This window comes from Athalia rosae, chromosome 4 (genome assembly GCF_917208135.1).
Source record: "Athalia rosae chromosome 4, iyAthRosa1.1, whole genome shotgun sequence".
NCBI classification, from domain to species: domain Eukaryota; kingdom Metazoa; phylum Arthropoda; class Insecta; order Hymenoptera; family Athaliidae; genus Athalia; species Athalia rosae.
Genome location: NC_064029.1, coordinates 13,618,216 through 13,630,321, shown reverse-complemented (window position 1 = coordinate 13,630,321; position 12,106 = coordinate 13,618,216). Strand labels below are relative to the sequence as shown.

Below are 12,106 nucleotides of genomic sequence, written 5' to 3'. Positions count from 1 at the left end.
TCGAAAGTCCGAATCGACGACCGTTCCTTCAAATTTTTCTCCCGCGAATCTTCGCGCTCGAAAGTTGCTCGGAGAGACGATTGTAAAAAAAAAAATGAATAACTAGCGAGCGTTGAAAAGGGTTTTTTCTTTCCAAAGAGCGTGTCGAGGGCAACGCGCGAGTCCTGGGGGTGCGGCAATTATAATATAATACCGAAATAACGCACGTACCGTGCACACATACCGTAGAGGACGGTATATATAAGAGGACCCGCCATATGTGGAGCACGTATTCCGTTTGAGCTTGATAAAATCTGGTAACGGCGTATCCTACGTATGACAAATCAAGCGGTTGTATACGTATACGTATTATATACACGCGCGCGACTACTCTCATGTACCAACACGTACGAGTTGGTTTTTCGCGCGCAAATTAGGTCTATTAGACGTACCGAGCGTACAAAAAACACTCGACTTCGCCGCGACGACGAACCCACCCCATTGTATACGTGCGAGGGAAGTTCGGTTCGCGTGTTACGTTTTACATCTAGGAAAAAAGAAAAGAAAAAAAAAAAAAGCAACGGCGTGTTCTTGTAACGTCGTATGTACGGAAAAGTTACGTGGGTATATATGTATGTATAGGGAGGCGACGCACCGCGTCCTGGACGCGCATAAGGAGACGTGAGGACTTTTGAGCCAACGCGCACGTGCGTGTCGAGCACGTGCTTTTTATCCAACGTTTTTTTTTTTTCATTTTTTTGTTTATTTTATTTTATTTTATTTTCTCCTCTCGTTTCAATTTCTTCGTAAATTTTTTCATTTTTTCCTGATAAATTGCTGGAATTAATAACACCGTATGTGTGTATAAATATCCACATTATTGTATAGCCACTTCGCCGCGTGTAACGTCGAACGTTTCCTCGGATGCGGAATAATATAGGTATACGTGGAAGTCACGAAAACGTTGCATGACGAAACACATATATATCGGTTGTGCTTTCGAGAGTCTCGTTTCAATAAGCTGTTCGAATTTTACATCGTGTAAAATACCCGAAACACCGTGTAAGACCTATGTACTGCAGCTCAGAGACCATGTGCGACATTACATTACATCGGCATGTGGACGTCGTCTGTATAATATCCGAATTTTCGGAGCAAACTTTTGACAAAGTACTTTCAAATTATATTCAGATACACGTCATACATATTTATTGTACGTTAATAACGTTCGTGCTCTATAACTATTTCTCGAATTCCTTCTTTTTTTTTTCCTCCAATTTTCTATCGGCCTCGAAGTTGTGGTTGTGCATCGTGACACAATACGCCGGTATTCGTGGTGCCACTCGCTAGTCGATCTTGAAAAACGATAAAACCGCGGAAACGCGTTGGTAATTCTCGGGGCTCGGGTGAGAATTTTTTCTTGGAAAATGTTAATTCGATCGGCACTCGTATAAGAGATGCCATCAGAAAATTAAAAAGAAAATTAGAAGCAAAACAAAAACAAAAAAAAAAAAAAAAATATGTCACGCGAGTTAGCATTATTATGTACACGAATCATCACAAAATCTTGAATTGTGATTATACATCATAGAAGGTAATAATTAGCCAGACAGAATGGCGTTCTGTAATTTTCTATAATAATCCTTATCTGAAATACAAGATTGATAAGATCATTTTATAGAGGGATTTGTGTCTTACGAACATCCATATTCTTCATTATACGCGACTGATTTTTTTTTTATCTCCTCGCATTCGATCGAATGAAAAACAAATGATCTTCGCTTTTTTGATTCTCAAGGGGCGAAGATTCGTATTCGGCGTCTCACTCGCGGTGGACCACGTGATACGGAGCAGCCGCGCGATCAGCCGATTCAAAAGGACCTCAATGAGTACGAAAAGGAGAGAGAGGAGGACGAGGAGCCGGAGGAAAAGCCTGAGAAGTGGATGGAAGGGCGCGAGGATTTAAGGAGTGGGAAAAGGTATGTCTGCGGGGGCTGCGATATCGACCCGTTTTCTTGACCTCCGCAACGTTTCATTTGATCTACCCTCGCAGCGTTCGCGAGCCGTTAAATTTTCTGGGTGTTTTTTCTTTTTCTTTTTCTTTTTCTCGGCGAACGGGGGAAAACGGAAAATTCCGGCCCCAAATCTGTGCAGAGATAAAAACAAAGAAGAAAATAAACGGGGAATCGAATCGAATGGACTGTGATTCGTTTGTAAAATGTTTTTTAAACGACGAGATCACGAAAGAATTGCATAGAATCTCTTGTGTAGAGCCGGACGACTTCAGTTTTCAATAAGTATATTACGGATAGAAGGTAGATCTTTTCGCGGTGGTCTGTAGTAGTTCGCCCATTCAAGTGCCTGTACCTTAACAATGTGGTCTCAGATCTCTCGGTCGCGTCAAGTGTATCCGATATGATACTTTGATTTTTTTCCCCCTCAACTTTCCGCCCTTTCTCACCTTTCTTTCTTTTCTCATTCCCTTCCCCTCTTGCCCCCTCGCGGTCGGCCGCAAGCTAAAACTTTCCGCATAGATCTGCAGCGGAGAGACGACGCGAAAAAGCGTTTCACAGGAGCGACGTTACCCTTGAATATTTCTCCCTATAGTCCGTGCTGGATTTTCTCCACCGTCGATGACGACGATCCCCGAGTCTTTCACCGGATTTTCCTCTATCGCGCAATCACCACCGGGACCCCTCACCACCCCCTTCCGACGCTATTTTCCCCTTAGCTACGTCGTCCCGTTCCTTTCGCCATACAACTTTCTCTCTCTCGCTTTCTCTCTCTCTCTACTACCCCCGCGATTTAACTCCCACTACCGGCGACTACTCCGCAGTCACGCCGTCGACACGTGCTTTTGTTTACTCCAACCCCGTGGCAGCCAACGCAGCTCCGCCGGAAGTAACGAACGGTTCGCGCTTTACCTGCGAATTTTTTTTTTTGTTTTTTTTTTTTTTCACCTCCGTCGCCGATATCGGTGTACTCCGAATTCCCGTAGGTGATCGTTACGTATAATAAGGAAGGCCGAAAACGCGTCATATATAGATTATAATTATAACGTGTGTATTTCGGCCTTCTGAATTCCGACGTGGTGGAATTGTGAATATTTTATACGTATACATACGGTTCGTATAAGAGGCGTGTATTGTAAAGGGCGGCAATTATACATAGGTCGTACACATATTTTCTATACAACGATTTATACGGCGTAACGTTCGCCTGTGCGTGTGCGCGCGTAAACACGTTGCTTGTCTCTGTGTGTGCGTGTGTGTGTGTGCGTGTATACAACAACAAATTCCAGTTTCGTCGTTATCCGAGCACTGCACTCTCTAACCGATTCCAAAACCCTCGCCGGCGTGTAAGCACCTCTACGTACTGCTCGGTCAAACAAACCATGCATCAACCTTCCACCGTCTGGAATATAGATGTTAATTAACATTACTGGGTCGCATTAATTGCGCACACGGGCGTACATAATTATCAAGCTAATTATTAGAACACGGCTAAGTAGCTTGCGCGCCCGCTCGCTCGTATTGCCAGAAGCACATATGTGTATATAAATATAAATACATATATGTGTATACAGATATATATGGATACGATATGCACGTATGTACCCTGAAATATTATATACCTACGGAGGTATACGAGCGTATCTCTCGTTCGTTCGCCACCGTCCAACAATTGCACGACAACACTCGCTAGCATTCGTTTCTGGCGTGAATTATCACCGTGACTTTTGTGGCGTCGCGAGTTAATGCGAGGAGAGCCGCTTCTGGTTCCGCGGTACCTACCTACCTACCTACCTACCTACCTATGGGTATACCTACTTCCCCCCCCCCCCCCCCCACCGCCGCGTCGTTGGCTAAATGTACGAATGCGCCTGTGAGGAGGTTACCCGAGCGAGTGTGTACGGGTGACCATATACTTACTGTATACACCTATATGTGTCAGTACGAGCAGTCATAGTCAGGCGATCCGCTGGAGACCGGCATTCTTAGCTCGGTGCATTAAAGTAGGTAACTTAATTGCCGAGATTAACTTAATTGTACTAAGCTGGAGGTAATCATGCTTAAAGAAAAGACCTGCAGGCGTTCACTGACTGATAGATTTATGCACGTGTGTCCGTGCTGTGTGTGTGTGTGTGTGTGTGTGTATTTTACGTAATACCTACACACACGGCATCAACTGCGGAGTATACGTACCGGAGGTGATGATTGTTCGTGTTATTTAATATTTTTTTTTTTCTTAATTTTTGCTTCCAACTTTTTGTTGGAAACAAAAAAAAGAAAATTTCTATTTCCATATATCTCTGTAACAGCAATCGTATGTCTAACGATTACAATACATCTGCGTATCTCTAATATACGTCTGTACGCGCGAGACAAAGACCTGCGGTGAAACTTTTCTATTCGAATAATGATTATTTCGTCTCTAACAAATTATCACCTCGCGAAGTGTAAATATTTCTCTCGAGTGGATTTTTTTTATTTTTCACTCGTTAAATAAACACAATGATCCGTTACGTTATACGCGTCTACAATTTTTTTTTTTTTTTTTTCTGCAGCGGTTATCGTGCGTTACCACCGCGAGGTGAAAAATTGACGAAAAGAAAAGCACGATGAATTGTGTTTGAAATTAATCATATCGTATAAGCGCTTATCTATTTCAAATTTTTCGCGTGCGTCTACACACAGCTCGTAATTTTTCTTCTTTCCTCGTTTCGTCGAGCGACGGGTTCATTCAAGTCGCTAATGCCCGTAATGAAAAGAGGAGTGTAATTCGTACGTATATTTATATGTGCACATATATATACAATTGATATAAATAAATGCGCGAACCGTTATATGGCGGGTGACATCAGCCTGCTTAATTATACCCGGTAATTGCGCGTAATTAGCGGTAATTAAGAAACAAATGTTTAATTGCAATTGCTGATAAAACAATTGCAGTTATATAGTACGATAAATATATATATATATATATGCAATATTATGTACGGCCTTTCGGAAAAATTATGTACGGATTCCCCATACGTGTACAGGTATAGGTGGATGCATTAATTACGTGTGTAATAATAAAAAAATAATAAACCCCACTCATAATTTCGATTCGGTCGAGTCGCGCGGTACTTCTTGTACACATTATAATTTCGATCATTATTATTATTACATCTATTATTGTTATTTTGATTATTATTAGTTTATATTGGGTAATTACCGAGACGGTTTCCTTAATTCTCCATCATTTCGTATTTTTACGACGGCGAAGTCTCACTGCCGTGCACGCGGTTAATGCGGTTTTAATTATTCTGTTTGTCCCGCGTGCCCGCGGAGTTTGCCGACTGTACAGTACATAAGTATGTATATACATATATATATATATATATATATCTATACACACCATACGTACCTATGTATATCGTACATGTAAAAAGAAGGGAAGGAGCGAGAGGCGAGGAAAGGCAACGTAAAGCAAGGCAAGTCAACTCGCAAGTATAAGCAAAGCAAAATGTTCATATTGTATTGTCCGAATGTGTTAATGTCAAATGTAAAATGTTCACGCGCTGCTGCCGGTGCTGTTAGACCTACGCTGCCTTTTTATACTCGTACATGCATATATATATATATATATATATATATATATATATATATATACCTACTCGCTAATTATACTTCGTGATAACCAGTTGCATTATATAGCTATATGTATAAATATATTTTTATATACTTATGTACACCGTACTCATTACATTTGCGCGCGTTGTATAATGAGAACGGCAATTTCACGTCGATTTTATTACACACATCGTGCGTTATAACACCGCATACGGTACGCGGTATTTCACGTGCGACAAAAAAATTTTTTATCTCTTCGAATGTGTGAGTTGTTTTTTTTTTTTTTTTTTTTTTCTTTCTGTTTTCTATACGTACGAAATTCTGCAACGCCGTACGTGTACGTACGTGCGTCACTGCACAGGCTACCCTCATATAATTATCACAATCATCTCCGTATAGCCGTAACCGAGTCATTCGTTTGTTAAATGTTAATGTACCTAAAGTTACGTTACGTTACATTATATCTACCAGACCCCATCAACCCAGAGCCAATCAATTTCAATTGACGATTCGTCATTTGATCGAATTATCAGGCTTGTTCAAGCAGCTACACTATACGGTTAATTAACTCTTGTATAAATGTGTTTTGTTACACGCGGTATATACAAACGCTTGTGTTAATGTGTAATAATGATAGCTCGTACACGTACATTTCGTAATATCGATGAAAAAAAAAAAAAAAAGAACCAAAATTTCAGTTTCGTTCTTCGATTTTATAGAAAATTTTTGGTATCTTTCCAGTCTTACTCACCAATTCAACGTTTTGTAATTGTGTAAAACGACCGCCCTGCTGAGCGACTCGGTTTTGATTTTTGAAAAATCTCTGCTGCTCCTTCGTTTTTTTCCACCTCTCGAAATCAATCGTCTATGAGTTTTTGAATAATGTTCGTCCGGTCAAGCTCACTTTCTAGTTCGCCGCACAGAATCCTTTGACAAAGTTTAATAAACGGAAAACGTTGCCCACTAGCACGATTATCCCTCTCTTCGATATCGAAACTTATTTCGTAGGAATTATGAAATGTCTTTCATTTCAATAAAATCACAATAGATAGTCAAACAATTTGAACTTCACTAGGTCCGTCACTCGATGTATTTCACAAAAATTTAACATCCCCGTTACAGTCCTGCGGGTGATTTGCATGAAAATAATCGGAGCACTTTCGGGTACTTCGAAGTCCTGGTCCAGGTGTACCACGTGGTCACATAACCGTGAGAGTTCCACTCGGAACACTTCGAAACGTCACTTTGTTCTTCGTTATTTCGATTAATGGGTCCGTTATTTTCGCTAACAAACTCCAATAATTGTATATTGAAACTGAATTCTTTACGGCGGATGAAAATTTTTTCAAACGACGCACGTTCGCGCCTTGTAGTCCGACTACCGTGAAGTAACTCGCACGTTTTTAATTCTCCCCGCGTAACGAAATCTCGAAGATCATTTCGATGAAAATCCGCAGATATTGCGAGCGGGTTATTCGATTTTAGCACAAATAGAATTTCAACGACGTCCAATTTTCTTCTTCTATCGATTCTTCTTCATTCGTCGACGTTTTATTCGGAAAAAAGATTTTCTTCTCTTCGTTGGCCAAGCGTGCACGTCACGTTGCCCGCGTAATGTGGAGAAACTCGCGTAAATACCTCCCGGTCGTTCCCGGTTCGCAGTCTGGCTGCGTAGTGCGACGATAAAAGCTCGGCCACCTCTCTCGATTCCTATCCTCTCTTCGCTATCAAAGGTGGGGGGATGCTTTCGCGGGGGTGAAGGGCAGGGGATGATCGCGAGGCGTGGCCAGAGGCGTGCCGTGCGCGGAGGAGGGCTGCGGGTCGGTCCCGAGATCGGCTTGTTATGATTGTTACCGAGTGTCCGAGCGGCCTTTCCACGAGGGGGTTGCGAGGGGGTGAGAGACCGGGGGTATCCGTGATATACCCTTCCAAAACCCCAACCTCCGAACCACCACCCCCCCCCCCCCCCCCTCCCCCCCCCCCCCCGCGATTCCCTTCTCCATGTCCCGGCTGAACGCCTGGACCCCGCGATGCAAATCGCGCCACGGGGATGAGGGTTGATTGGGCTCCGGAACACCGAACTCTTTCGCAGCATTGTTTTGGGGGAGGTTACGGAATCCCGAACGAAAATTTTTTACACTCGAAAATCTGCATCCTTATCGCGGGACGAGAGCCTCGATCACCTCGAAACGGTCATCGATCATTATCAAATCTACGAGTGAATCGACAATTCTTCGATCTATAGCGATCAAGTGAAACTAGAATTTCAACCTTTATGGAAATTTTCGTACAAATCTTTGGACAAGAATTTTTTTCGTAGGATTTTGGATCAGAAGCGCTTGGTCATCGAACTCGGGGGGTGAGAAATGTGCTTCATAACTTACGTGGTCGACCGAGTACAAAGTTTTTCCAGACAGAAATTTTTACAAGACATTTTTCGCCAAGAAAAAATCTCGGAAGAACGACGGAAAAATTGACACATGAGGTCTTGGACTTCAAAGACAACAAGGCGAGTAGCTAGTCCGGGATTCGAGTGTCGCGAACTCGGAAGAATAAAATCGCAGGTAATTTATCAAGTTCGTAGGATTATCTCGGCGACAATATCCGCACATGTAATTTGGCGATAACGAAAGTGAAGTAAGACGGAGGAAAAAATCGATGGCGATATACGTTACTAGTCTGTATAAAGAAAAAGTGGATGAAAAAAGAAGGAAAAAAGAAACTGAGAGCTTTCGAGATGTATACAGGACGGTATCGTCGCCGCGTTGAAGTCTCCCGCCTTAGATGTTCGGTTTTTTTTTCTCGACTTTTTTTTTCATCTCTCCTCTCGAAGAATACAGCCTGTAGCGAGATACCGGCGCGTTGAGACGACCAATTAAATCTGAGGTATAAAATAAATCGAATCAATTCAACATCGTCTCACGCTCTCCCTCGCTTTTTTCTCTTCTCTCTCGTTCGATTCTCTTGTTCTCTCAATTTCTGGAAAACAATATGGCCGGCTTCCGATATTTTATCATCAATCCGAACCCACCCCCGATATTCTTCGGCGTGGGTTTCTCTGACAAAATGAATAGGCCATGTTCCATGAGTAAAATGTTGCCTACCATCTTGCGATTGCGTCTGTCGTGTGGCTGGGAAATTTGATCTTCTCGACTAAAATTTTTGATCGGAGTGAAACATTCGACGATCTGACCGAGAGACCGAAGATTATCATTTTTCTCCCTTTCGTACTCCCGAAACATCGACGAGATTGGCCGTCCGCGCGTTTTTCCGTTACGTATACAGCCAAACCCTGCAGCACACCCTTCTCACCGTTTTTCAACGCACGCTCCCCTGTTCCGATTCCTTTCCCCTTTCACCCCTCGGCATCTTTCTCTCGCTCTTGTCGTCACCCTCGTTCCAATTTTCGGTCTCATTCCGAAACTCGATCCACATCCCGACGAGTAAATGTCAAGCTCGGATTCGCGACGATTCGCACGGCCTGCACCGCTGCGAAGTAGTAACACCCGTCGGGTCAGACCGCGCTACACGACGCGTCTCGCGCGTCAAGACAGGCGACTGCTACTACTGCGATCAAAGTGAGAAATAGTTTGACATTTCTGAGGCGCGAAATGACGAAATTTGCAAAAATTGACGCTGGTCGAATTAAAATTTATTAATTCAATATTCTTTCTGACTTTTCAATGCGGTTTTACTTGCAATCTTATGACAGTTTTTACCACTTATTTAATTGTTTCAAACACTTTTCAGATTGGGAAGATCAAACTTCTTGTCCCTTACACATTTCTTTCCAATATTCCAGTAGTTTTTCTAAGGGCAGGGAATTTTTACCTGTGAAGAAAAACAAGAATCTTACGATCAGTAATACTTTTACATCTTATTGCCGGATCGCAAAGAAATTTTCTTCCACATTGAACATGATTTTCAGTTTTTTTTTTCGTGAAGGAAAAAGTTCGTTCGGATATATTTCGGTTTTGTCGCAAGATCATATTCAAATCCGAGTGTAATCCGGATGGAAGATCGGATTTTCATTTCTTTCCGTACACGTTTGTGAGAATTGCGGTAGTCTCGGTACCGAAACGCTACGGGGTTTCCGGTCGGTAGGGCTAATTGAAGAAGTGAATGAAGGCGCGCGCGTTACCCTCCAGGACCTTCGCCGGGGAAGTCGAAATCCACACGTATAAAACAGACAGAGAAAACCGGCGTGTAATCCTGTGGAAGCTCGAGTCACGCGGAACTGGTGTACCTCACCAGCTGTCGGTTAAAGTTGTAGGAGTTGGCGCGCCGCGACGTGCCTTCCACTTCTCCCTCTTTCTCTCTTTCTCTTTTTCTCTCTCTCTCTCTCTCTCTCTCCCTCTCGCTCTCTCTCTCTCTCTCTTTGCACTTTCTCTCTTTCCGTTAATCTTTCTCTTTCTCTCCGCGTCCTCTTGTCTGTATATTTGCGAGGGGTCGCGCGCGCCCGGTCCTTCCTTCTCTCGCTGGTTGCCCCGCTGCAGGTTTCGCATCGGGTTCCATCCTCGCCTCCCGTCCCACCGGATCGATTAAAACTACAAAGTGTTGCCTCTCCATCCGTTGCCACGTTCATTCGCGGTCGGCTATATTGCCCACGCCACTCGACGGCACTGGGTTACCAACTCTTATCCAACTACCAACTTCCACCTTCAAACTTTCAACTCCCGCAACTCTACACCGTATATTTTGTTTCCCCGTTTATCGAAGAATCCATTCTCCCGGATACTCAAACGCTTTTCACGCTCTTCCATTTTTTATCTCCATCCGAAATACAATCCGTTCTACGAATCAGGGTAATTATGAATTATGCGTAATTTCGTACGTCGGAAGATCATTTTTTTATTGCGACGCGAAATTCTCTTTTTTCTAATCAAATTTTTATCGGCTACCGAAGCTACTTCCGGTCATCGTTACACCGACGCGTGTAAAAAAGCAGCAGAAGCAGCGACGGAAACTTATATCATGCACGATGTTGAACGGATGGGCAGAAAATCGGAGAACAAAAGATCGGTTTTCTACCGCGAGGCTATGCGGGCATGCGGAGAAAGGAGAATCTTGCAGTAAGTAGCGACGTCTCGAGAACCACGATGTGATTCCTTCGCGCTTAAAAGGGCGAATCTGGAATAAAAAATCAAAGCGTATGAAAATAATTTACTTCTAATCATTCATTTCTATATGAGTAGAATAATACTGAAATCGTTTCCACGAGAAAGAAAGAGGTCACGGCGAACTTTGAAACTATTTTCCTCGTATAGCAGGAATATAAACGTCTAGCGAAGTATTCCACGAGGTCGTATCGCAACGTTAAACGATCACGTCGCGCGTCGCGTTCGGGAAGAATGTCTTGGGAAGAATGCTTCGAACCTGTTGCTCCCGGCTTACGGGCCGATATATGGTATCTATAGACACGCAGCCGAGAACCATAACCGCGGAGCGTTCTTCTCTTTGCCCTTATAGTCGAGGTACTCGATGGTTATTTTCTTCCTTTTTTTTTTCTTCTTTCTATTCCTCCTCCTCGCGCGACGTAGAGTCGTCCGGAACTTTTCTGTCGCCGATCGAGGCGATCGCCGAGCGCACGGAGAGTATTTCCTCGGAATCAAAACCTCGGATATATTTTCGTATCCATGAAAAAAACGTATGACTCGGTGCTCGGCGCGGCGAGAACCGCGTGCATCGGGAACTCCGTTTGCTCCCGAACATCGCGCTTACTGTTAGCCTAAGGCTCTTATGTGCCGCACGGATAATAACAGAGTCTGTGAAAGCCGGCAGTCTTTACGAGCTCCTTCTCAGAAGTATAAACCCAAAGATCGAGCAGCTAGCTAGCTAGCTAGCTGCAGTCGAACGAAACATCTTCTTCTTTTTCTGATTCTTTGTATGTTATACTTACGGGGCCCGGCTACGGCTAGTCGTCCCGAGTTTCGTCCGCTCGTACGTTTCGCCGCGCGTACACGTGGTATAAGGTAGGGTACCCCACGCCTACCTGTGTACGGGAACCGCTGGAATCCGCCGCTAATTAATGCGATGCGCCCAACAAAGTTGTTCGCGCGCGAGTCTCCGGTATAATTCCCGATTCGGTGGGCCCCGGCAGTCCCGCCGATAACCCGACGTCCGAGAATCGCCGGGCGAACGCGTTCCTCAAAGTAAAAATCAACGAAATGAACTAAAGGTACGTTGCACAGAATGGAATGAAATGAGAAGAAAATTTTTCACGTAGAAAAGCGGCGACCGACAAAGTGAACGAGCGAGCGAACGATCGATCGATCGGATCTAAAGACAATCCGATTCGATCGGCATCGATCCGTTCTACACGCCCTTCGACAGCTGCCGATCCGACCGACTCGTATTCCTGGTTTTTTGTTACTCTCGTTGATCTAAGCGCGCTCCATGAATTTGGGAATGTTTTTACTGTCGGCTCGGCGGGTTCGACGGGGTCGAACGCGCGCGAAGGTAACGATATCGCAAGGGTTGAAAATAATCGGCGAACGGAATTCGCGTGC

The 12,106-nt window shown here is 43.8% G+C and overlaps 1 protein-coding gene across 8 annotated transcripts in view; it reads right to left on the bottom strand.

Moving 5' to 3' along the window:
• Positions 1–7,284, bottom strand: part of LOC105693636 (POU domain, class 6, transcription factor 2) — a 98,307-nt gene extending 91,023 nt beyond the window's left edge. For 5 of the 8 annotated variants that reach the window (XM_048654767.1, XM_048654769.1, XM_048654771.1 and 2 more), the window contains exon 1: positions 6,349–7,284. The gene's annotated coding sequence lies outside the window, so the exon portion shown is untranslated. Of the gene's footprint in view, positions 1–5,199; positions 5,296–6,348 lie in introns of those variants that run through there. The other 3 variants (XM_048654773.1, XM_048654774.1, XM_048654768.1) reach the window with 2 other exon arrangements.
• Between the last annotated feature and the right edge of the window lie 4,822 nt (positions 7,285–12,106).